Genomic DNA, 25316 nt, shown 5'->3' with positions numbered 1-25316 from the left:
ATACGAGACGGGCTGGTGCAACAAAATCTTTGAGTAGGCTGCCTCCTGAATGGGAACCCATACCCCTGAGATACTACCTTCTGCACCCAAACATCTGCTGTTGACTGTTGCCATATGTGTGCAAAATGAAGGAGTCGGCCCTCAACCCTGGAATCCTCCAGGCGGAGGCCCGTCTCTTCAGGCTGACGGTTTCTGTTCAGGCTTGGAAGCTGGCTTTTTGCTAGCCCACTGCTTCCTACCCCTGGATTTAAACTGGGGTTGCTTAAGGCTCCTCTTTAGCTTTTGCTTTACTTTGACAACGAAATGAGCGAAATTTTAAACCCTTGACTTAGGGTTATAGGTAGCCGGAAATCTGATCTTCTTCGATTCAGCCTCTGATTCTAGGATATCCGATAAAGGTTTTCCAAATAATATATTACCGACAAAAGGCAATGCTTCCAATTCTTTCTTGGATTCCGCATCTGCCTTCCATGTCCGTAGCTAAACTGCTCTGCGAGCGACTACTGTCAAGGCTGAAGCTTTAGAAGCAACTGTACCTACATCAATTGCTGCTTCTTGCAAATACTGGGCAGATTGTCTTAAACGGCAAAAACGATCCTCTTGCTCCCTAGTAGGAGACAGGATGTCATTCTCTAGTTCCTCTATCCATTCGCCCATTGCCTTTGCTACCCAGGCCGAAGCCATAGCAGGTCTTACCACTGCTCCTACTAAAGAAAATATATTTTTCAAAGGCTCTCTACCCTTCTGTCTGTGACATCATTTAGTGAGGTAGATGACAGTGGTAAAGCAGATTTATGCACGAGTCGCAGAACATGTGCATCTACTTTTGGAGGAACTTCTCTTTTTGAAAAATCCACAGCTAGAAATGGAAAAAAATTGCAATGTAGATCCTTTGGTAGGTGCGCACTAATGTAGCAGCTTAGTACAATACAATGGTGACTCAGAGGCAACTCCCTGAAGAAAACCTCCACCCTATTAGATAGGATAAATGCAAAGAAAAAAATGGTACCAGTACATACGACCAAGCGCGTAACAATAAGGAACTGTTGAAATCCGGAGCTTACTAAGCTCAGTGGTCCATTCCCCCAGGTTTTGAATGTAATCCCAGAGGAAGAAATAAAAGGTGCATATAGTGAAGCACAGTTATATATGGTGTCAATATGTTCACATAATGAGAAACATTTATTCAAATTAAAATCACAACAAATTAAAAAAATGACAGCCTCCAATTAAGACATGAGGTGGACTGTCAATAGCAGCAAATGGAAATGGTCACGTAAAATCACAGACAAGAAGGATAGCAGCATATGGATCTAACACAAAAGGCAATGTGTATAGCCACAAATGATCTGTCCATACAGGGAGTCCAATAGGGGTAATTACCGGAGGAAGGTGAGAACTGTCTCACGACAGTTCTTAAGAGCGTTTAGGTAGACATGTTCCAGGGCAACCGCAGCGCCTTCTCCTCCTTTCGTCCGGTATGCAGCCCAGGTTCTCCCCGCAGTCCTAGAATGGATATGGCCAACGCGTTTCAACCCTTTGCATCGGGTCTTTGTCAAGGCATCCAGTTGATGCCATATCCATTCTAGGACAGTTCCTTATTGTTACGCGCTTGGTCGTATGTACAGCTGGAAATGGATAATAAGAATCCCATCTTTTAGGAATCTTACACTTTTTGCTGGGCCCCGCCCAAGACTCATCCATCATCTCCGTCAGCTCATCTGACGCTGGGAATTCAGCTTTCACTGATTTTGTTCGTTTAAATACAGGTGCTTTAGCTTTTAACACTGTCTTGGCTGGCTCTTCCAACGAGAGAACAGCCTTCATAGCATTAATAAGTTCAGCTACATCTTCTGAACTAAAACTCTGCGACCGATCATCATATGGAGTATTCAAATCTATTGTATCATCATCCGATGTATCATCTTGTGTAGTCTGCCACACAGACGTATCTGTCTTAGTCTTACCTGTCCCTTGGCTGCTTGTAGAGGCTACTGGAACCAAACCATAGGAAGGGAGCTGCATGTATGGGTTCATAGTGTAACCTAACCCTTGGGGTGGTGCTACCGGAGTTAACCTGTCCGCTATTGAAGATAGAGTCTTTGCGAACATATTCCATGGTGGCTCTGTTGGTGGTTGAACCAACTCCTGTTTTTTACTTCGCTGAAAAGCGAAACAGTTTGCACACAAACCCTCATAAGTGACCAATTGATTCATATCAATTACCCCTGACTTACAAGATAAGCATGTTAGGGCTGTAGGAGTGCTTGATAAATTCTCCTCATCACTTTTGCCGCTCACAGACATGGTAATAATCTGTTATTGACTACACAATTTGTGACTGAAAATCACCCTATATGTCAGTATATAGAGGTGAGATCAATCTGACCACAGTGCACCTGATTTGAGGGTCAGAACAGGACTGACATTACACAGAAAAGTCAGCACACATACTAGCAGTCAGTCACATGTTAAAGCATTAGACATTGCCATATGAGAATACAACCTCCATAACAACTTATACATAAGTAGGAAAATTATACTTCTGTTTTTTAACTGGTTCTTTTTTCCAACATAACATGCAGAAAACACAGTAATATACAGGTCTCAAATGCAATAGGTACTAAAAATTAACTATTCATACTAAGAAGTAGAGAGAATTTTTAGCACTGTATACCCTGCCTCCATAGAGCGGGATACAGGGAGACTCACCACACTTCCATATCCAAGCAAATACGCTCGTAAAACGCTGAGTGGATTCAGACGCTACTGATGTGCACTACCGCACTTGATAACTGATAACGGACACGGTCGCTCACTGACGGACACGGACGCTGAGCGGCTCCACGTGCATGCAGATGCTAAGGCCTGCGACTCGGTCTGGGCGGGAACTCTAGTGTACACAACCGCAGCGTCTAAGATGCGACCGAGTACCCTCGTGGTAGCGTCTGAGCCGGAAGTGAGGTCATTTAGTTCATGAAACGAGAGACGCGTGGAAACTGGCCATGAACTCAGAGGAGGGACGGCCAGGAGAGCGTCTGAATCCCCCTGTTGACTTAAACTCCCAGGATCGCGGCCTCTACCTAGTCCTGGCGCCTATGATCCCCGGAGCGTAGCGCTGTCGCACTCGAGATGTTCGGCGCATCAACACACTGTTTGTAGTCTCCACCAAATCAGTGTAGCTGTGTCCTGACCCCTCTAGTAAGAGGAAGTCCATAGACTCACCGTCTCCCCATGCTCCGGCCACAGCCTGGTTACGTCTGCTGGACCTGCTAGAACATCCGACACAGACGCCCGTTGAGACAGCACTAATACCCGAAGGTAAGCGTTGTTGCGACCCGGTGGGGAGTTGTTGGATTCACCTTTTCTCTTTTTCTATTATGCGTTTAAGACGCTGTTTAAGTGAAGTCGCTCAAAAATATAGTAAGTCTATAAAAATAAAATAGTAAAAGCTTGAGGCTGCTACTCTCAGCAGCCCTGCGACCATGCGGCTTCCTGCCACACCAAGCAAAAAACTGATTTGACTGAGTGAGTGGGCGGGACTATATGGTGAAGGCCCCAATGCATCCTCGGAGGCCAGAGAGCTCGTGACCGTGTTGGTTCCATTTTCGCTGTTGCTCGACAATATCCCAATGTTATCCTGTGGATAATCCTGTGGACCCAGCCAGAGAAATATAGACATATTTATGGCAAAGATGTCCTTTATATTTGCATTTTGAGCATGATTATTGGTTTTATATAATCTTGCCAATTCCGGTACCTTGCACTTGTGAGCCTTTGGAAGAGACATCAATATTTTATTCAATCATATGATAGCATCTCTGTGTCTATATTTTGTGCAATATCAGGAATCTGGCACCACTCTCTTTTCTTTTCCTACTTTGTGGACTCTCATCCGCGATTCAGAGAATTCTCTGTCTAACGCGGATAGCAGATCCACGCTTCACAAATCTGTGAATTCCTTCTGTTACCATTCTCTCTCAGGGACATCTTGAGATGTTAATTCAGGTTCAGGATATGTGTCCTATTGTCTACTATCATACCACACCGTATACGCCCAATTGCGTCTGATCTTGGAAGCTAAACGGTGTTAAGCCTGGCCAGTACCTGGAAGGGTGACCCCCAGGGAATACTACGTGTAGTAGAATACACTATAATTTTTCCTGATTGAACAGTAACAGCAGGATCACCACTACTCCCTTCCTTCTTACCTAACTCTAAAGCTCATGCCTGGATTCTAATCTATTATATCCAATTCATTACCTACAGGCCACAGACCTGTTAGGTTCCTTTACATGCTCTCCATGTTAAATATTTAACAATAAGGATAATGGCTATTGGATATTAAAGGTCCTGAAATTCCATTTTGTGACTTTAACCCATTGAGGTCTCATTAAATAAAAGCACTGCTTGTGCTGGTGTGATGAGATAATGTTGCAGTACTGACAGTGTCTACAGTCTCTCATCAATCTATTATTGATATAGATAACCAGAACATATTTTAATTTTAGATCTTTATATTTACCAGTATACTATAATGGTTTTTTCGTGTATATGTAACTGTGGGATACTATAATATTTTATGTATCTAATAAAAATAAGAATTTACTCACCGGTAATTCTATTTCTCATAGTCCGTAGTGGATGCTGGGGACTCCGTAAGGACCATGGGGATTAGCGGCTCCGCAGGAGACTGGGCACAACTATAAAGAAAGCTTTTAGACTACTGGTGTGCACTGGCTTCTCCCACTAAGACCCTCCTCCAGACTTCAGTTAGGATACTGTGCCCGGAAGAGCTGACACAATAAGGAAGGATTTTGAATCCCGGGTAAGACTCATACCAGCCACACCAATCACACCGTATAACTCGTGATACAATACCCAGTTAACAGTATGATAACAACTGAGCCTCTCAACAGATAGCTCAACAATAACCCTTTAGTTAAGCAATAACTATATACAAGTATTGCAGACAATCCGCACTTGGGATGGGCGCCCAGCATCCACTACGGACTATGAGAAATAGAATTACCGGTGAGTAAATTCTTATTTTCTCTAACGTCCTAAGTGGATGCTGGGGACTTTGTAAGGACCATGGGGATTACACCAAAGCTCCCAAACGGGCGGGAAAGTGCGGATGACTCTGCAGCACCGAATGAGCAAACTCAAGGTCCTCCTCAGCCAGGGTGTCTAACTTGTAGAATTTAGCAAACATGTTTGACCCCGACCAAGTAGCTGCTCGGCAAAGTTGAAGAGCCGAGACCCCTCGGGCAGCCGCCCAAGAAGAGCCCACCTTCCTCGTGGAATGGGCTTTTACTGATTTAGGATGCGGCAGTCCAGCCGCAGAATGTGCAAACTGAATCGTACTACAGATCCAGCGAGCAATAGTCTGCTTTGAAGCAGGTGCACCCAACTTGTTGGGCGCATACAGGCTAAAGAGCGAGTCAGTCTTTCTGACTACAGCTGTCCTGGAAACATAGATTTTTAGGGCCCTGACTACATCCAACAATTTGGAAGCCTCCAAGTCATTTGTAGCCGCAGGCACCACGATAGGTTGGTTCAGATGAAAAGCTGATACCACTTTGGGGAGAAACTGTGGACGAGTCTTATCCATATGGAAAATCAGATAAGGGCTTTTACATGACAAAGCCGCCAATTCTGATACACGCCTGGCCGAAGCCAAGGCCAACAACATGACCACTTTCCACGTGAGATATTTCAAATCCACGGTTTTCAGTGGCTCAAACCAATGTGACTTTAGGAAATCCAACACCACGTTGAGATCCCAAGGTGCCACTGGAGGCACAAAAGGGGGCTGAATATGCAGCACTCCCTTAACAAAAGTCTGAACTTCAGGTAGTGAAGCCAGTTCTCTCTGGAAGAAAATCGATAGAGCCGAAATCTGGACCTTAATGGAACCCAATTTAAGGCCCATAGTCACCCCTGACTGTAGGAAGTGCAGGAAACGGCCCAGCTGAAATTCTTCCGTTGGGGCCTTCCTGGCCTCACACCACGCAACATATTTTCGCCATATGCGGTGATAATGGTTTGCGGTTACTTCTTTCCTAGCTTTAATCAGCGTAGGAATGACTTCCTCCGGAATGCCCTTTTCCTTCAGGATCCGGTGTTCAACCGCCATGCCGTCAAACGCAGCCGCGGTACGTCTTGGAACAGACAGGGCCCCTGCTGCAGCAGGTCCTTTCTGAGAGGTAGAGGCCACGGGTCCTCCGTGAGCATCTCTTGCAGTTCCGGGTACCAAGTTCTTTGTGGCCAATCCGGAGCCACGAGTATAGTTCTTACTCCTCTCCTTCTTATGATTCTCAGTACTTTGGGTATGAGAGGCAGAGGAGGGAACACATACACCGACTGGTACACCCACGGTGTTACCAGAGCGTCCACCGCTATTGCCTGAGGGTCCCTTGACCTGGCGCAATATCTGTCCAGTTTTTTGTTGAGACGGGACGCCATCATGTCCACCTTTGGTTTTTCCCAACGGTTTACAATCACTTGGAAGACTTCTGGGTGAAGTCCCCACTCCCCCGGGTGGATGTCGTGTCTGCTGAGGAAGTCTGCTTCCCAGTTGTCCACTCCCGGAATGAACACTGCTGACAGTGCTACCACATGATTTTCCGCCCAGCGGAGAATCCTTGCAGCTTCTGCCATTGCCCTCCTGCTTCTTGTGCCGCCCTGTCTGTTGACGTGGGCGACTGCCGTGATGTTGTCCGATTGGATCAATACCGACTGACCCTGAAGCAGAGGCCTTGCTTGACTTAGGGCATTGTAAATGGCCCTTAGTTCCAGGATATTTATGTGGAGACGTTTCCATGCTTGACCACAAGCCCTGGAAATTTCTTCCCTGTGTGACTGCTCCCCAGCCTCTCAGACTGGCATCCGTGGTCACCAGCATCCAATCCTGAATGCCGAATCTGCGGCCCTCTAGAAGATGAGCACTCTGTAACCACCACAGGAGAGACACCCTTGTCCTTGGAGATAGGGTTATCCGCTGATGCATCTGAAGATGCGATCCGGACCATTTGTCCAGCAGATCCCACTGAAAAGTTCTTGCATGGAATCTTCCGAATGGAATTGCTTCGTAAGAAGCCACCATTTTTCCCAGGACTCTCGTGCATTGATGCACTGACACTTGGCCTGGTTTTAGGAGGTTCCTGACTAGCTCGGATAACTCCCTGGCCTTCTCCTCCGGGAGAAACACCTTTTTCTGGACTGTGTCCAGAATCATCCCCAGGAACAGTAGACGTGTTGTTGGAATCAGCTGTGATTTTGGGATATTTAGAATCCACCCGTGCTGACGTAGCACTACCTGAGACAGTGCTGCTCCGAACTCCAACTGTTCCCTGGATCTTGCCCTTATCAGGAGTAAGCATCTTTGATGTCCAGAGATACCATATAGTCCCCTTCTTCCAGGTTCGCTATCACTGCTCTGAGTGATTCCATCTTGAATTTGAACCTTTTTATGTAAGTGTTCAAGGATTTCAGATTTAAAATTGGTCTCACCGAGCCGTCCGGCTTCGGTACCACAAACAGCGTGGAATAATACCCCTTTCCCTGTTGTAGGAGGGGTACCTTGATTATCACCTGCTGGGAATACAGCTTGTGAATAGCTTCCAATACTGCCTCCCTGTCGGAGGGAGGTGTTGGAAGAGCAGACTTCAGGAATCGGCGAGGGGGAGACGTCTCGAATTCCAATTTGTACCCCTGTGATACTACCTGCAGGATCCAGGGGTCCACTTGCGAGTGAGCCCACTGCGCGTTGAAATTTTTGAGACGGGCCCCCACCGTGCCTGAGTCCGCTTGTAAAGCCCCAGCGTCATGCTGAAGACTTGGCAGAAGCGGGGGAGGGCTTCTGCTCCTGGGAAGAGGCTGCCTGGTGCAGTCTTTTTCCTCTTCCTCTGCCCCGGGGCAGAAATGAGTGGCCTTTTGCTCGCTTGTTCTTATAGGAACGAAAGGACTGAGTTTGAAAAGACGGTGTCTTTTTCTGCTGAGAGGTGACCTGGGGTAAAAAGGTGGACTTTCCAGCCGTTGCCGTGGCCACCAGGTCTGATAGACCGACCCCAAATAACTCCTCCCCTTTATACGGCAATACTTCCATATGTCGTTTGGAATCTGCATCACCTGACCACTGTCGCGTCCATAACGCCCTTCTGGCAGAAATGGACATCGCACTTACTCTTGATGCCAGGGTGCAAATATCCCTCTGTGCATCACGCATATATAGTAATGCATCCTTTAAATGCTCTATAGTTAATAAAATACTGTCCCTATCCAGGGTATCAATATTTTCAGTCAGGGAATCCGACCAAGCCACTCCAGCGCTGCAAATCCAGGCTGAGGCGATTGCTGGTCGCAGTATAACACCAGTATGTGTGTATATACCTTTTAGGATATTTTCCAGCCTTCTATCAGCTGGTTCCTTGAGGGCGGCCGTATCAGGAGACGGTAACGCCACTTGTTTTGATAAGCGTGTGAGCGCCTTATCTACCCTAGGGGGTGTTTCCCAACGTGCCCTAACCTCTGGCGGGAAAGGGTATAGTGCCAATAATTTGTTAGAAATCAGCAGTTTTTTCTCGGGGGAAACCCACGCTTTATCACACACCTCATTTAATTCCTCTGATTCAGGAAAAACTACTGGTAGTTTTTTCACACCCCACATAATACCCTTTTTTGTGGTACTTGTAGTGTCAGAAATGTTCAATGCCTCCTTCATTGCCGTGATCATGTAACGTGTGGCCCTACTGGACATTACGTTTGTCTCGTCACCGTCGACACTGGATTCAGTATCCGTGTCTGGGTCTGTGTCGACCATCTGAGGTAACGGGCGTTTTAGCGCCCCTGACGGTGTCTGAGACGCCTGAACAGGCACTAACTGATTTGCCGGCTGTCTCATGTCGTCAACAGTTTTTTGCAAAGTGCTGACATTGTCACGTAATTCTTTAAATACGACCATCCAGTCAGGTGTCGACTCCCTAGGGGGTGACATCACTAGCACAGGCAATTGCTCTGCTTCCACATCATTTTCCTCCTCATACATGTCGACACAATCGTACCGACACCCAGCACACACACAGGGAATGCTCTGATAGAGGACAGGACCCCACTAGCCCTTTGGGGAGACAGAGGGAGAGTTTGCCAGCACACACCAGAGCGCTATATATGCAGGGATAACCTTATATAAGTGTTACTCCCTGTTATAGCTGCTGTATTATATATTAGCTGCCAATAGTGCCCCCCCTCTCTTGTTTTACCCTGATTCTTGTAGCAGGACTGCAGGGGAGAGTCAGGGAGCCTTCCTTCCAGCGGAACTGTGAGGGAAAATGGCGCTCGTGTGCTGAGGAGATAGGCTCCGCCCCCTTCTCGGCGGCCTTTTCTCCCGCTTTTTTCAGGAAAACTGGCAGGGGTTAAATGCATCCATATAGCCCAGGAGCTATATGTGATGCATTTCTTTAGCCATATAAGGTTTTTATAGTGTTTTATTGCGTCTCAGGGCGCTCCCCCCCAGCGCCCTGCACCCTCAGTGACCGGAGTGTGAAGTGTGCTGAGAGCAATGGCGCACAGCTGCAGTGCTGTGCGCTACCTTATTTGAAGACAGGAACGTCTTCTGCCGCCGCTTTCTCCGGACCTCTTCGCTCTTCTGGCTCTGTAAGGGGGCCGGCGGCGCGGCTCCGGGACCCATCCAGGCTGAACCTGTGATCGTCCCTCTGGAGCTAATGTCCAGTAGCCAAGAAGCCCAATCCACTCTGCACGCAGGTGAGTTCGCTTCTTCTCCCCTTAGTCCCACGATGCAGTGAGCCTGTTGCCAGCAGTACTCACTGAAAATAAAAAACCTATTTAAACTTTTACTTCTAAGCAGCTCTAGGAGAGCCACCTAGCATGCACCCTTCTCGTTCGGGCACAAAAATCTAACTGAGGCTTGGAGGAGGGTCATAGGGGGAGGAGCCAGTGCACACCAGGTAGTCTAAAGCTTTTACTTTTGTGCCCAGTCTCCTGCGGAGCCGCTATTCCCCATGGTCCTTACGGAAGTCCCAGCATCCACTAGGACGTCAGAGAAATGTAGACTTCCCAGCTGTTGCTGTGGAAACGAGGTCCGAGAGACCATCCCCGAACAATTCCTCACCCTTATAAGGCAGAACTTCCATGTGTCGTTTGGAATCTGCATCTCCTGTCCACTGCCGAGTCCATAACTCTCTCCTGGCAGAAATGGACATTGCACTAATTTTGGATGCCAGCCGGCAAATATCCCTCTGTGCATCCCTCATGTATAAAAGTGCGTCTTTTATATGCTCTACGTTTAGCAATATAGTCTCCCTGTCTAGGGTATCTATATTTTCTGACAGGGAATCTGACCACGCAGCAGCAGCACTGCACATCCAGGCTGAAGAAATAGCCGGTCTCAGTATAACACCTGTGTGTGTATATATAGATTTCAGGATAGCCTCCTGCTTTCTATCAGCAGATTCCTTCAGGGCGGCCGTATCCGGAGACGGTAGTGCCACCTTCTTTGACAAGCGTGTGAGCGCTTTATCCACCCTAGGGGATGTTTCCCAGCGTGACCTATCCTCTGGCGGGAAAGGGTACGCCATTAGTAACCTCTTAGAAATTACCAGCTTTTTATCAGGGGAAGCCCACGCTTCTTCACACACTTCATTTAACTCTTCAGATGGAGGAAAAACTACTGGTAGTTTTTTCTCTCCAAACATTATACCCTTTTTTGTGGTACCGGGGGTAACATCAGAAATGTGCAACACATTTTTCATTGCCTCAATCATGTAACGTGTGGCCCTACTGGAAGTTACATTAGTCTCATCGTCGTCGACACTGGAGTCAGTATCCGTGTCGACATCTGTGTCAGCCATCTGAGGTAGCGGGCGTTTTAGAGCCCCTGATGGCTTTTGAGACGCCTGGGCAGGCACAGGCTGAGAAGCCGGTTGTCCCACAATAGGTATGTCGTCAAACCTTTTATGCAAGGAGTCGACACTGTCGCGTAAGTCCTTCCACAACACCATCCACTCAGGTGTCGATCCCGCAGGGGGTGACATCACGTTTACAGGCATTTGCTCCGCATCCACATAAGCCTCCTCATCAAACATGTCGACACAGGTGTACCGACACACCGCAAACACACAGGGAATGCTCTGACAGAGGACAGGACCCCACAAAGCCCTTTGGGGAGACAGAGAGAGAGTATGCCAGCACACACCAGAGCGCTATATAACACAGGGATCCCACTATCAATGAGTGTTTTCCCTTATAGTTGCTTTTTTATATATATCATATATATATTATCTATACTGCGCCTAAATTTAGTGCACCCCCTCTCTTTTTTACCCTTCTGTAGTGTTCAGACTGCAGGGGAGAGCCAGGGAGCTTCCTTCCAGCGGAACTGTGAGGGAAAAATGGCGCCAGTGTGCTGAGGGAGAAGCCCCGCCCCCTTTTCGGCGAACTTTCTCCCGCTTTTTCTGGAATACTGGCAGGGGTAATTTTACATCTATATAGCCTCTAGGACTATATATGATGTATATTTGCCAGCCAAGGTGTCATATATTGCCCTCAGGGCGCCCCCCCCCCAGCGCCCTGCACCCATCAGTGACCGAAGTGTGAGGTGTACATGAGGAGCAATGGCGCACAGCTGCAGTGCTGTGCGCTACCTTGGTGAAGACCGAAGTCTTCTGCCGCCGATTTTCCGGACCTCTTCGTTGCTTCTGGCTCTGTAAGGGGGACGGCGGCGCGGCTCCGGGAACGAACACCAAGGTCGGGTCCTGCGGTCGATCCCTCTAGAGCTAATGGTGTCCAGTAGCCTAAGAAGCCCAAACTACCACCTGTTAGGTAGGTTCGCTTCTTCTCCCCTTAGTCCCTCGCTGCAGTGAGTCTGTTGCCAGCAGATCTCACTGTAAATTAAAAAACCTAAATATACTTTCTTTCTAGGTGCTCAGGAGAGCCCCTAGTGTGCATCCAGCTCAGCCGGGCACAAGAATCTAACTGAAGTCTGGAGGAGGGTCTTAGTGGGAGGAGCCAGTGCACACCAGTAGTCTAAAAGCTTTCTTTATAGTTGTGCCCAGTCTCCTGTGGAGCCGCTAATCCCCATGGTCCTTACGGAGTCCCCAGCATCCACTTAGGACGTTAGAGAAATTTGATTTTAAATCACCTATTTAACATACTTTTTCACTAACATAATAATGAGTGCGTCCACACAAGAGTCTTCTTTTCTTCTCGCAACCTTCTCTAGCTATATTACTGACTCAGGCCGCACCACCAGATGGGCATAATTAGGGAGTTGGTATACTCCCAGGGGATTACTCAATTCAGGTTTCATAATTAACTAATGCATTTTTGGTAGACTTGTGCGGAATCATCAACTTCTATTCACCGCTTCTATAACTTGCATGGTGCACCGCACGCTAGTCACAGCACTGCATGGCAAAGAAGAGAGTTTAAGACAGTAGCCGACATAGGAGAGATCGCAGGTACTGGAGCTCACTCGCACAGCGTTGGAGCCAGCTGCGGGCAGACAGGTGGGCCAGATACATTGCCTTTGGAGCTGTCTGCTGTCTCAATGGAGCAGCACAGCACTGACTGTAAAAAAAAATAAAAAAAAACCCCTGCTCCTCTGTAACTACTTAGCGCCCTCTCAAATCCTGCACCTGGGGCGCATGCCCCTTAGGCCCCCCCCTCCCCGACCTAGTTGCTGCCCTGGATAAATGACACGGCTATGTAACCCCTGCTTCTCAAAATAAAATAAGCGTCTTGGAAACTAGGGAATGAGCAGGTTTTTACAAAACAACATAACATTTATATATAGTGAGGGGATATACAATGTTTTGCCATCTCTTAGTCAGGTCATTATTACTAGCTTTTACTTCACACTGGCCAAACCCCCAGCAGAAAAAAAAGTTTTCTTTTTCACTTTTGCCTTCTGTTACTCCATGCAAGTGTTTTATTATATTTTGTTTCACTTTCAATATGAGTACCCATTCGGGTGTTTCCAATATACATTCTTTTCAGTGAAGATGGACACGGGAAGGCCAAGGGAACATTACTGTATAATGGAAATCACTGACATATTATTGCACAGCACAGAATCTGCAGAATGATTGGAATTATATGTGACAGGGATCTGTATATAACATGCACAACATCAGAGCTGGCCCTAACCAATATGATGCCCTAGGCAAGATTTTGGCTGGTGCCCCCTCGCACCACCTCTAGTTCCGCTTCTGACAGGGGGATGCAGTTAATTAAACGGCTGTCAGGATCCCAGCAATCAGAAGACCAACGCCAGAATCCCGGCAGCCGGTAATATGCCAGCGGATGGAATCATGACCACCGCAGGTTACTCCCGCTCGGTTGGTGGGTCCATGCCACCAACCGAGTGGGAATATAACCCGTGCCAAACCAAAAGCGAGCCACCGGGCCCAAAGCGAGATTCCGACAGACGGGATGCCACTGTCGGTATACTGACAGCCGGCACCCCATTTGCCATTACTCTCTTATGCTTATAAATGTTCCCCAACAATACATACCCACCACAGCCCTAACTGTGTGGAGTTTGTATATTCTCCCCATAGTTGTGTGTATTTACTTCGGGTACTCTGGTTTCCTCCCACAATCCAAAACTATATATACTCATATGTTAATTGGCTCCGGACAAAAAATAGCCCTACTGTGTAAGTGTGTGCATGTACATCTGCAGACTAGTAGTTCTTATTTGCCATCAAATTCTATGTTCTAATTACCCCTCCCCTCTTATTTCCATCCCTGCAACCCCAGCTTCACTTACATGTTGCTGTTCTGTTCTCACTGTGACCCTCTGACCACCAGGGATCCCTGCGGTCAGCATACCGACCCCGGGATCCCAGCAGCAGAATACCGGTGGTGGTGGTGGGGATGCAACAAAGCCACTTGCTACGCTCACCACAGGTTCTATTCCCACTCTATGGGAATCATGGACACCCACAAGTGGGAATAGTCCCCGTTAGTCAGCATGCCAACTGTTGGTCTGGTGAGCGGGCGGGATCCCGGCGTCAGCATGGTGACCGCCGAGATCCCGAGCACTGGTCACATGACCTGATCCCCCAGATACAGTATATGTATGTTTCCCCTTACATAAATATGGTGGAACTTTCATAACATATGAAATGATACGTGAAAAGAGTATTAGAAATCTCCTTAATATAAAAAGACAAGAAATCAGTATTTAATCCTGAAAATCTTCACTATATTATCTCATATTAACATAACTGTGTTGGTGTTCCTTTTTAAAATACAAGTCCATAGATTATATTTTCTAGCATTTCTATTTTAAATACATATAGCTTCCTCAATGCCGACAACAACAAATCTGATCACACATTATTTGTAATAAATTTTATTTTCATATACTCTTTTCTATCCATGGTTTCATTTTGTTGTTTTTAAAATGAAAATCCTAGTAATAATAGTAATACTTTATCAATAAAGATTATGTTTTATAATAATTATTATTAGTTATTATTAATGATAATTATTTTTTTTATAATTAGCCCATTCGCCTGATCTTTTCTCTTGTGTATATTAAAATAAGAATTTACTCACCGGTAATTCTATTTCTCGTAGTCCGCAGTGGATGCTGGGAATTCCGTAAGGACCATGGGGAATAGACGGGCTCCGCAGGAGACTGGGCACTCTAAGAAAGAATTAGGACTACTAGTGTACACTGGCTCCTCCCTCTATGCCCCTCCTCCAGACCTCAGTTAGGGAAACTGTGCCCGGAAGAGCTGACACAATAAGGAAAGGATTTGGAATCCCGGGTAAGACTCATACCAGCCACACCAATCACACCGTACAACTCGTGATACTATACCCAGTTAACAGTATGAATAACAACTGAGCCTCACGAACAGATGGCTCATAACAATAACCCTTTAGTTAGGCAATAACTATATACAAGTATTGCAGACAATCCGCACTTGGGATGGGCGCCCAGCATCCACTACGGACTACGAGAAATAGAATTACCGGTGAGTAAATTCTTATTTTCTCTGACGTCCTAGTGGATGCTGGGAACTCCGTAAGGAACATGGGGATTATACCAAAGCTCCCAAACAGGCGGGAGAGTGCGGATGACTCTGCAGCACCGAATGAGCAAACTCAAGGTCCTCCTCAGCCAGGGTATCAAACTTGTAGAATTTTGCAAACGTGTTTGATCCCGACCAGGTAGCAGCTCGGCAAAGTTGTAAAGCCGAGACCCCTCGGGCAGCCGCCCAAGAAGAGCCCACCTTCCTCGTGGAATGGGCTTTGACTGATTTAGGATGCGGCAGTCCAGCCGCAGAATGTGCAAGTTGAATCGTGGAGCAGATCCAGCGAGCAATAGTCTGCTTAGAAGCAGGAGCACCCAACTTGTTGGGTGCATGCAGGATAAACAGCGAGTCAGTCTTTCTGACTCTAGCCGTCCTGGAAACATAGATTTTCAGGGCCCGGACTACGTCCAGCAACTTGGAAGCCTCCAAGTCCCGAGTAGCCGCAGGCACCACAATAGGTTGGTTCAAATGAAACGCTGATACCACCTTAGGGAGGAATTGGGGACGCGTCCTCAATTCTGCTCTGTCCATATGGAAGATCAGATAGGGGCTTTTACAGGACAAAGCAGCCAATTCTGACACCCGCCTAGCCGAAGCCAAGGCCAAAAGCATGACCACTTTCCACGTGAGATATTTTAATTCCACGGTCTGAAGTGGCTCAAACCAATGTGATTTTAGGAAATCCAACACAACGTTGAGATCCCAAGGTGCCACTGGGGGCACAAAAGGGGGCTGAATATGCAGCACTCCCTTAACAAACGTCTGAACTTCAGGCAGTGAAGCCAGTTCTTTTTGAAAGAAAATAGACAGGACTGAAATCTGGACTTTAATGGATCCCAATTTTAGGCCCATAGTCACACCTGACTGTAGGAAGTGCAGAAATCGACCCAGCTGAAATTCTTCTGTGGGGGCCTTCATAGCCTCACACCAAGCAACATATTTTCGCCATATGCGGTGATTATGCTTTGCTGTCACATCTTTCCTAGCTTTTATCAGCGTAGGAATGACTTCAACCGGAATGCCCTTTTCCATCAGGATCCGGCGTTCAACCGCCATGCCGTCAAACGCAGCCGCGGTAAGTCTTGGAACAGACAGGGCCCCTGCTGTAGCGGGTCCAGTCTGAGAGGCAGAGGCCAAGGGTCCTCTGAGATCATTTCTTGTAGTTCCGGGTACCAAGTCCTTCTTGGCCAATCCGGAACGATGAGTATAGTTCTTACTCCTCTCTTTCTTATTATCCTCAGCACCTTTGGTATGAGAGGAAGAGGAGGGAACACATAAACAGACTGGTACACCCACGGTGTCACTAGAGCGTCCACAGCTATCGCCTGAGGGTCCCTTGACCTGGCGCAATAACTTTTTAGCTTTTTGTTTAGGCGGGACGCCATCATGTCCACCTGTGGCCTTTCCCAACGGTTTACAATCAGTTGGAAGACTTCTGGATGAAGTCCCCACTCTCCCGGGTGGAGGTCGTGCCTGCTGAGGAAGTCTGCTTCCCAGTTGTCCACTCCCGGAATGAACACTGCTGACAGTGCTATCACGTGATTTTCCGCCCATCGGAGAATCCTTGTGGCTTCTGCCATCGCCATCCTGCTTCTTGTGCCGCCCTGTCTGTTTACATGGGCGACCGCCGTGATGTTGTCTGACTGAATCAGCACCGGCTGGTTTTGAAGCAGGGGTCTTGCCTGACTTAGGGCATTGTAAATGGCCCTTAGTTCCAGAATATTTATGTGTAGGGAAGCCTCCTGACTCGACCATTGTCCTTGGAAGTTTCTTCCCTGCGTGACTGCCCCCCAACCTCGGAGGCTTGCATCCGTGGTCACCAGGACCCAGTCCTGTATGCCGAATCTGCGGCCTTCCAGAAGATGAGCACTCTGCAGCCACCACAGCAGAGACACCCTGGCCCTCGGGGACAGGGTGATCAGCCGATGCATCTGAAGATGCGATCCGGACCACTTGTCTAACAGATCCCACTGAAAGATCCTTGCATGGAACCTGCCGAATGGAATTGCTTCGTAAGAAGCTACCATCTTTCCCAGGACTCGCGTGCAGTGATGCACCGACACCTGTTTTGGTTTCAGGAGGTCTCTGACCAGAGATGACAACTCCTTGGCCTTCTCCTCCAGGAGAAACACCTTCTTTCTGTTCTGTGTCCAGAATCATACCCAGGAACAGCAGACGCGTCGTAGGAACCAGCTGCGACTTTGGAATATTCAGAATCCAGCCGTGCTGTTGTAGCACTTCCTGAGATAGTACTACTCTGACCAACAACTGCTCCCTGGACCTCGCCTTTATAAGAAGATCGTCCAAGTATGGGATAATTATAACTCCCTTTTTTCGAAGGAGTATCATCATTTCGGCCATTACCTTGGTAAATACCCTCGGTGCCGTGGACAGACCAAACGGCAACGTCTAGAATTGGTAATGGCAGTCTTGTACCACAAAACGGAGGTACACCTGGTGAGGTGGGTAAATGGGGACATGCAGGTAAGCATCCTTGATGTCCAGTGATACCATGTAATCCCCTTCTTCCAGGCTTGCAATAACCGCCCTGAGCGATTCCATTTTGAACTTGAACCTTCTTATATAAGTGTTCAAGGATTTCAAATTTAGAATGGGTCTCACCGAACCGTCTGGTTTCGGTACCACAAACATTGTGGAATAGTAACCCCGTCCCTGTTGAAGGAGGGGAACTTTTATTATCACCTGCTGGAGGTACAGCTTGTGAATTGCCGCCAGCACTACCTCCCTGTCCGGGGGAGTAGCTGGCAAGGCTGATTTGACGTAACGGCGAGGGGGAGACGTCTCGAATTCCAGCTTGTATCCCTGAGATACCACTTGTAGAACCCATGGATCCACCTGTGAGCGAACCCACCGGTCGCTGAAGTTCCGGAGACGGGCCCCCACCGCACCTGGCTCCACCAGTGGAGCCCCAGCGTCATGCGGTGGATTTAGTGTAGGCAGGGGAGGATTTCTGTTCTTGGGAACTGGCTGTATGGTGCAGCTTTTTCCCTCTACCCCTGCCTCTGGGCAGAAAGGACGCGCCTTTAACCCGCTTGCCTTTCTGGGGCCGAAAGGACTGTACCTGATAATACGGTGCTTTCTTTGGCTGTGAGGGAACCTGGGGTAAAAATGTCGACTTCCCAGCTGTCGCTGTGGAAACGAGGTCCGAGAGACCATCCCCAAACAATTCCTCACCCTTGTAAGGCAAAACCTCCATGTGCCTTTTAGAATCCGCATCACCTGTCCACTGCCGAGTCCATAATACTCTCCTGGCAGAAATGGACATTGCATTTATTCTAGATGCCAGCCGGCAAATATCCCTCTGTGCATCTCTCATGTATAAGACTACGTCTTTAATATGCTCTATGGTTAGCAATATAGTGTCCCTGTCAAGGGAATCAATGTTATCAGACAGGGAATCAGACCACGCTGCTGCAGCACTGCACATCCATGCTGAAGCAATAGCAGGTCTCAGTATAGTACCTGAGTGTGTATATACAGACTTCAGGATAGCCTCCTGCTTTCTATCCGCAGGCTCCTTTAAGGCGGCCGTATCCTGAGACGGTAGTGCCACCTTTTTTGACAAGCGTGTGAGCGCTTTATCCACCCTCGGGGATGTCTCCCAACGTACCCTGTCCTCTGGCGGGAAAGGGTACGCCATTAGTAACTTTTTAGAAATCACTAGTTTTTTATCAGGGGAAGCCCACGCTTCTTCACACACTTCATTTAACTCATCTGAAGGGGGAAAAACCACTAGTTGCTTTTTCTCCCCAAACATAATACCCTTTTTAGTGGTACCTGGGTTAATGTCAGAAATGTGCAGCACATTTTTCATTGCCGTAATCATGCAACGGATGGCCCTAGTGGAATGTACATTAGTCTCGTCGTCGTCGACATTGGAGTCAGACTCCGTGTCGACATCTGTGTCTGCCATCTGAGGTAGCGGGCGTTTTTGAGCCCCTGATGGCCTTTGAGACGCCTGGGCAGGCACTGGCTGAGAAGCCGGCTGTCCCACAGCTGTTATGTCATCGAACCTTTTATGTAAGGAGTTGACACTGTCGGTTAATACCTTCCACATATCCATCCACTCTGGTGTCGACCCCGCAGGGGGTGACATCACATTTATCGGCAACTGCTCCGCCTCCACATAAGCCTCCTCATCAAACATGTCGACACAGCCGTACCGACACACCGCACACACACAGGGAATGCTCTGACTGAGGACAGGACCCCACAAAGTCCTTTGGGGAGACAGAGAGAGAGTATGCCAGCACACACCACAGCGCTATATAAACAGGGATTTACACTACATAGAGTGATTTTCCCTATAGCAGCTATAATATACAGTTTTGCGCCTAAATTTAGTGCCCCCCCTCTCTTTTTTACCCTATTGAGCCTGGAAACTGCAGGGGAGAGCCTGGGGAGCATCCTTCCAGCGGAGCTGTGAAGAGGAAATGGCGCCAGTGTGCTGCGGGAGATAGCCCCGCCCCTTTTTCGGCTGGCTTCTCCCGCTCTTTTATTAATATTATGGCAGGGGATTTTTACACATATATAGTTTATTAGACTATATTATGTGTTTTTTTTGCCATTTTAAGGTACTCTAATTGCAGCCCAGGGCCCCCCCCCCCCCAGCGCCCTGCACCCATCAGTGACCGGAGTATATGGTGTGCATAGGGAGCAATGGCGCACAGCTGCAGTGCTGTGTGCTACCTTAATGAAGACCGGAGTCTTCAGCCGCCGATTTCCTGGACGTTCTTCTTGCTTCTGGCTCTGCAAGGGGGGCGGCGGCACGGCTCCGGGACCGGACGACCGAGGCTGGGCCTGTGTTCAATCCCTCTGGAGCTAATGGTGTCCAGTAGCCTAGAAGCCCAAGCTAGCTGCAAGCAGGTAGGTTCGCTTCTCTCCCCTAAGTCCCTCGTAGCAGTGAGTCTGTTGCCAGCAGATCTCACTGAAAATAAAAAACCTAATAAATACTTTCTTTACTAGAAGCTCAGGAGAGCCCCTAGTGTGCAACCAGCTCGAGCCGGGAACAGATTCTAACTGAGGTCTGGAGGAGGGGCATAGAGGGAGGAGCCAGTGCACACCAGTAGTCCTAATTCTTTCTTAGAGTGCCCAGTCTCCTGCGGAGCCCGTCTATTCCCCATGGTCCTTACGGAGTTCCCAGCATCCACTAGGACGTCAGAGAAAGGATATACTAAGTTAGCTTGAGAGCACCTACTCCAGCTGAGAATAGAAAGGGTTACATTGCCTCTCAGCAATGAGCTGTATAGGATTTCTGGGAGTCTAACGTCAAAACACTGGAAAAAGAACTGCTACAGTTATTTCTACATATTAAATTATTTACCTTTCCCATCAGTATAATAGATAATACTTTGATTCCATTTTAGCTTGTGTTGTGTAATAACTGCTGTTGGAATGTAATTTATATTAATTATCTTTATTATTTTCCAGGTCACCTTAGCTAGCAATGTGGAACATCCAGCCTGCCCTTCCCCTCCTATCTACTACATCTGAGAATACTGTCAGTTTCCTTCTGCAGCAATTATCTGTCACTGATACTGCGGACCCTCTTAGACAGTGCTGGGACCCTCACTCACCGTCACCACAATGGATTATGCCGTTGCCTCTACGGGAGTGATATACAGTAAAGCCGCAGTCCCAGGTGTTTTAGCAAGGGACGCAGGCTCATGTGCTAGGTTCAGCACTCGATTCATCCAGACTGTGGCAGACTTTACAATCGATATAAAAATCATCACATTACTCGTCAAGCAATGCTCTACCATGAGGATTTTAGATTGATTGTAAAGTCTGCCACAGTCTGAATGAATGGAGTGCTGTGCTAGTGTAGGGATGGTACATGAAATGAAAAGGAAACATTGATACTCTACTACTGTTTTTAACATTGGTAACAAAACATTGTTTAGTTCAAAACATTGGCTCTGGGAAAGATGGTAACAAATGTTTTCTTTTGTTTATTAAGTAAACTGGCGACTTAAGCATTTAATACACTTTCCTGAAATCATCCTCATCATGATAAAGGCTTACAGCAGTGGTTCCCAAACTGTGTGCAGGGTTGATTCTATTTCGGAGTGGGAGAAGGGACCTTCTGACGTATCTAGGGGAGGAGACACGTCACCAGGGGGAGGAGCTACGCTTCGCTCGCCACCTGATTACTAAAGGTAATAGTTGGTGGCGTGGATAGTAGAGGAACTATCCCGCTGGCCTAGCTCCTCCCCCTTGTGTTGTGACTCCTCCTCCAGTGGCACCCTGGGGAGCCTTGGGACACTTGCAGGGGTGCCCTGGGTTCGTGGTCCAGGACCAATTAAAATTATTTATGGTCAACGTAATATGCAAAACCAGTGCTGGTGTCCGCTAGTCATAAAATATATGGGCAAACAGAAGCAAATCAACTTATGGATGACACATAAACACAATTTACTTTATTTAATATTTATTTCTAAATGTCTCAATAAGAAGCTTTTGTCCTGGAGGTGCTGTGAAAAAAATTCTGATGCTCTTGGGCTCCGTGATTCCAAAAAGTTTGGTAACCACTGGCTTACAGTATGTGTGTAAATGAGTGGTCTTCAGTTTGCTGGCAGCCGGGCTCCCGACGACCAGCATCCCAGCGCCGGAATCCTGACTGCCAGCATACCGACAGCTTTTCTCCTTCTTGGGGTCCACAACCCCCCTGGAGGGAGAATAGCGTGGTGCGCTCAGCGTGCCACCGTGCCCGCAGCGTGGCGAGCGCAGCGAGCCCGCAAGCATGCCACCGTGCCCGCAGCTGGGCGAGCGCTCATTTGCGCTCGCCCAGCTGTTGGTATGCCGGCGGTCGGGATTCCGGCGGCGGTATGCTGGCCGCCGGGAGCCCGACCACCGGCATACCATACTACACCTGTGTAAAAAATAATAATAATAATACATACACATATATATATATATATATATATATATATATATATAAAACCATAAGGAAAATAATCTGCGGCACTCGGAGTCTTTGCAGGTACAAAAAAGTGTATTAAAAATTACACCGTATAACCAACGTTTCGGGGCTGGCACGCCCCTTTGTCAAGGTGAACAGAAATGAAGTGAAAGAAAACAATCTTACCTAAATACCCTGGAGAGGCCCGCCAAGTGATTAGCTCCACCCGCGGTCTCGTCTCCTGGACCCGGTGCGGGCGCACTCCATATGCGTCACTGGGGACGTGGTGCCGGGAAGTCATGACTACACAGACGCCCGGCCCTCTGACACCGTGCGCTGTGATGTAAATAAAGTGCTAAGAGATTACAGAGCCCGTACTACCAAAACCTGTTGAAAGTGATTCAATACATGACAGGGAACAGGGTATAGCAGCCTGAATGGGGGAGCTGAGTGCCGCATCTGTCTGAAAGTACTGAAGTATTGGTTAGTGTAGCAAAGTGATGGTTGCAAGAAGAATATGACCCGGTGTATAGCGACTGGTGTGTAATATCAAAGCCCGTGGTGATGGATAGTGTAAAATGTAATGGTGATGACATCTACTAGAAATATTGAGTGAAAACATGGGTCAATGTGGTTAATGTGAATATTAATGCACGCAAAAGCTGTCATTGGCTCTATTACACTAGTGAAAAACCTAGAAAAAGGGATTCTTAAGTGTCTGATTGTCATGACTACGTGATAGTGCATGTATGAGGTATATCAATCGGATGTGGCGTAAATCGAGCCTATAAAGGTTTGGGCTATAAAAGCTGGGTGATTTTGAAAATAAATTCCTCACCTGCCCCACCATAGGCTGCTTGACTCCCTGTCCCCTGTGGACTAAAGAGGCACAAGAGACACCAAGGAAGAAGTGGGTTCATGGCAGGCCTATTGCTCTACTCTACTGTATTAATAGAAAATCTATAGTGTCACTGAGTCCATCACAGGAACATGTTCCAAGTCATGGTTGAATGGTGTGAGCTGGTGTGAATCTCGTCACTAGCTTAAAGTAAATCCTTCTCTCGAAGTTTGTCCGTCTCCTCGGCCACAGTTTCTAGACTGAGTCTGGTAGGAGGGGCATAGAGGGAGGAGCCAGCCCACACTCTAAAACTCTGAAAGTGCCAATGGCTCCTGGTGGACCCGTCTATACTCCAAAAAGTGACGTCAACCGATTCAAACTTATCAGCTCCAACGCTCTTGCCGCTTCTGTTACCTGTGCCACACATCGTGGTCTCCGGCCGCTCCTGCTGCCGCATCGTTCACTGTGGTCTCCGGCCGCCCCTGCCGCTGTGCTGCTTGCTGTGGTTTCCTGCTGCCTCTCTTGCTGTGATGCACATTGAGGTGTCTAGCCGCTCTGGCTGCCGTATTGCTTGCAGTGATCTTTGGCCGTTCTGACTGTCGTGCCGCTCACTGATTGGTAGCCTGCAAACATACCCGCCAGGATAAGATCTCTGTGCTAGTGCTAAGTGCCTGCGGAGGAAATACACACTCAGAGGGGTAAATATTAATTACAAACTCCCTAATATAAATCCCGCTTGATCGGGTAAAATTATATTGGGAATCATCCTGTACTGGGACACCAGTGACAGGTAGATCTGAGACTATATCCCCCTGTGGCTGTGAGACTCTATTGTTTCTTATTACAGGCACCATTGTATGCTATGATCAATTAGCGTCTGTTTCAAGTGACATTGAGCGTTTTTATAAAGAGCTAATCACCTATACAATTTGAATAATATTGGCTTAATTACTTGCCAGATCTATTGGTATTTTACAGAGTTTTATATTTTATGGCATAATGGTGCTAATGTATGTTTGGATATCTGTGTGATAAATGTCATAATTGTGGCTGCTGCAATTGTTTCAGCATCTTATTGAATTGTAAGAATGTATGTGCTTCGGTAAATGTATTTTAAACAAGTCTCTTGGATTTTTTGAGTGAAGGCAAACTCTTGTTAACTATTTACTTTGGTCTCATTCACATAGCGCACTCACTGTTTTTATGTATCTATTCAGTGAAGACAATCTTCAGCATAAAGAAGAACAAGGATACCTGGAAGTGATGATATGGTCCCTAGAGAGCCCTGATCTCAACATTATCAAGTCTGTCTGGGATTACATGAAGAGATAGAAGGATTTGAGCAAGCATACATCCACAGAACTGTGGTTAGTTCTCTAAGATCTTTGGAACAACCTCCTCACCAAGTTCCTATAATAACTGTCTGCAAGTGCAGCATGGTGTAATGATATCCAGTCCAGGTTTATCTAGGTAGTAAGCCATGTACAAGGCTAATTAGCAGCACCTGACATCTGCCTTTAAAGTTGGGTCAGTGCAGAGCCACAGGGCCTCTGACGGTGAACCAGTCACACTGGTGATAGGCTGGGGGTGTGGGGTTATGGTAGGAAGCCATATGGATGCGTCACCAACTTTCTTGTGAACTGTGAATTGCCATGCCATGAAGTGTATTCTGTCTGAAGCTAACCTGATGCTGTTAGCTGCCTGAGATTAAAGTAACTGCTTGAACCTTTTAATCCAGCGTATATGATCCTTTTCACATTTTGTGCTCAAACAGGGACACATTGCTGAATGTTGCTGTCACGATCCTAGGCACGGCTATTCCCCATATACGCCAATCTGTGAATCCCTGCCACGTGACACCGTTACTGGATACCTGAGCGCGTGCGTTAATTTCAACATGGTCACTGCCACCAGCCAAAGTACAAACGTTTAGGGTATGACCCAAGGCAAACTTATGGCTTTTGCCTGCACCTAGAATTATTAATATTTTGGTAACGCCTCTTTCAGAGAGTTGGGTTGGATACACACAGGAAACCAGAGCTAAAATTGATTATTTCATTTAAGTAAAACACTTCAAAGCTTATGTTACAGAAAAAAGTTACAAGAATTTTATGATAAAAAGTCAAAGTCACATCAGAAAAGACAATTTCAAGGGAAATAAAAATAGGGAGATAAAAACCCACCGATTCTAGCACATGCAAAGTGGACCGATGGGATGAAGTGAATCCTCTTTAAATATTTGGGACATTACTGAGCCAGGATGCTTCTCCTGACTCGCCTCTTTGATAATGCATGCTTTGCAGCCTGTGTTTCTCCTATTTAAAACTTAGGTTGCCCATTCAGCCCCCCTACCCCTGGAGAGTTTGTTTTTAACCCTCCCAAAGCCAGAGAAGGTTTTGAGTGTCAGCTCAGACTGGGCTTCCCAGCCACTCATTTAGGGGCAAATGGCCTTATTTTCTAATAGCCTTTGAAGCTGGGCAATCAG

The 25316-nt window shown here is 47.3% G+C and overlaps 1 protein-coding gene and 1 pseudogene across 1 annotated transcript in view; one reads left to right on the top strand and one right to left on the bottom strand.

The window, feature by feature from the left end:
* Nucleotides 1–20798, bottom strand: part of RMDN3 (regulator of microtubule dynamics 3) — a 258511-nt gene extending 237713 nt beyond the window's left edge. The window contains exon 1 of the mRNA XM_063947778.1: nucleotides 20669–20798. The gene's annotated coding sequence lies outside the window, so the exon portion shown is untranslated. The remainder of the gene's footprint in view (nucleotides 1–20668) is intronic.
* Nucleotides 4030–4148, top strand: LOC134981795 (5S ribosomal RNA; annotated as a pseudogene).
* Nucleotides 20799–25316: the final 4518 nt, after the last annotated feature.

This window comes from Pseudophryne corroboree, chromosome 12 (assembly GCF_028390025.1).
Source record: "Pseudophryne corroboree isolate aPseCor3 chromosome 12, aPseCor3.hap2, whole genome shotgun sequence".
NCBI classification, from domain to species: domain Eukaryota; kingdom Metazoa; phylum Chordata; class Amphibia; order Anura; family Myobatrachidae; genus Pseudophryne; species Pseudophryne corroboree.
This window is presented reverse-complemented; position numbering and strand designations above follow the sequence as displayed.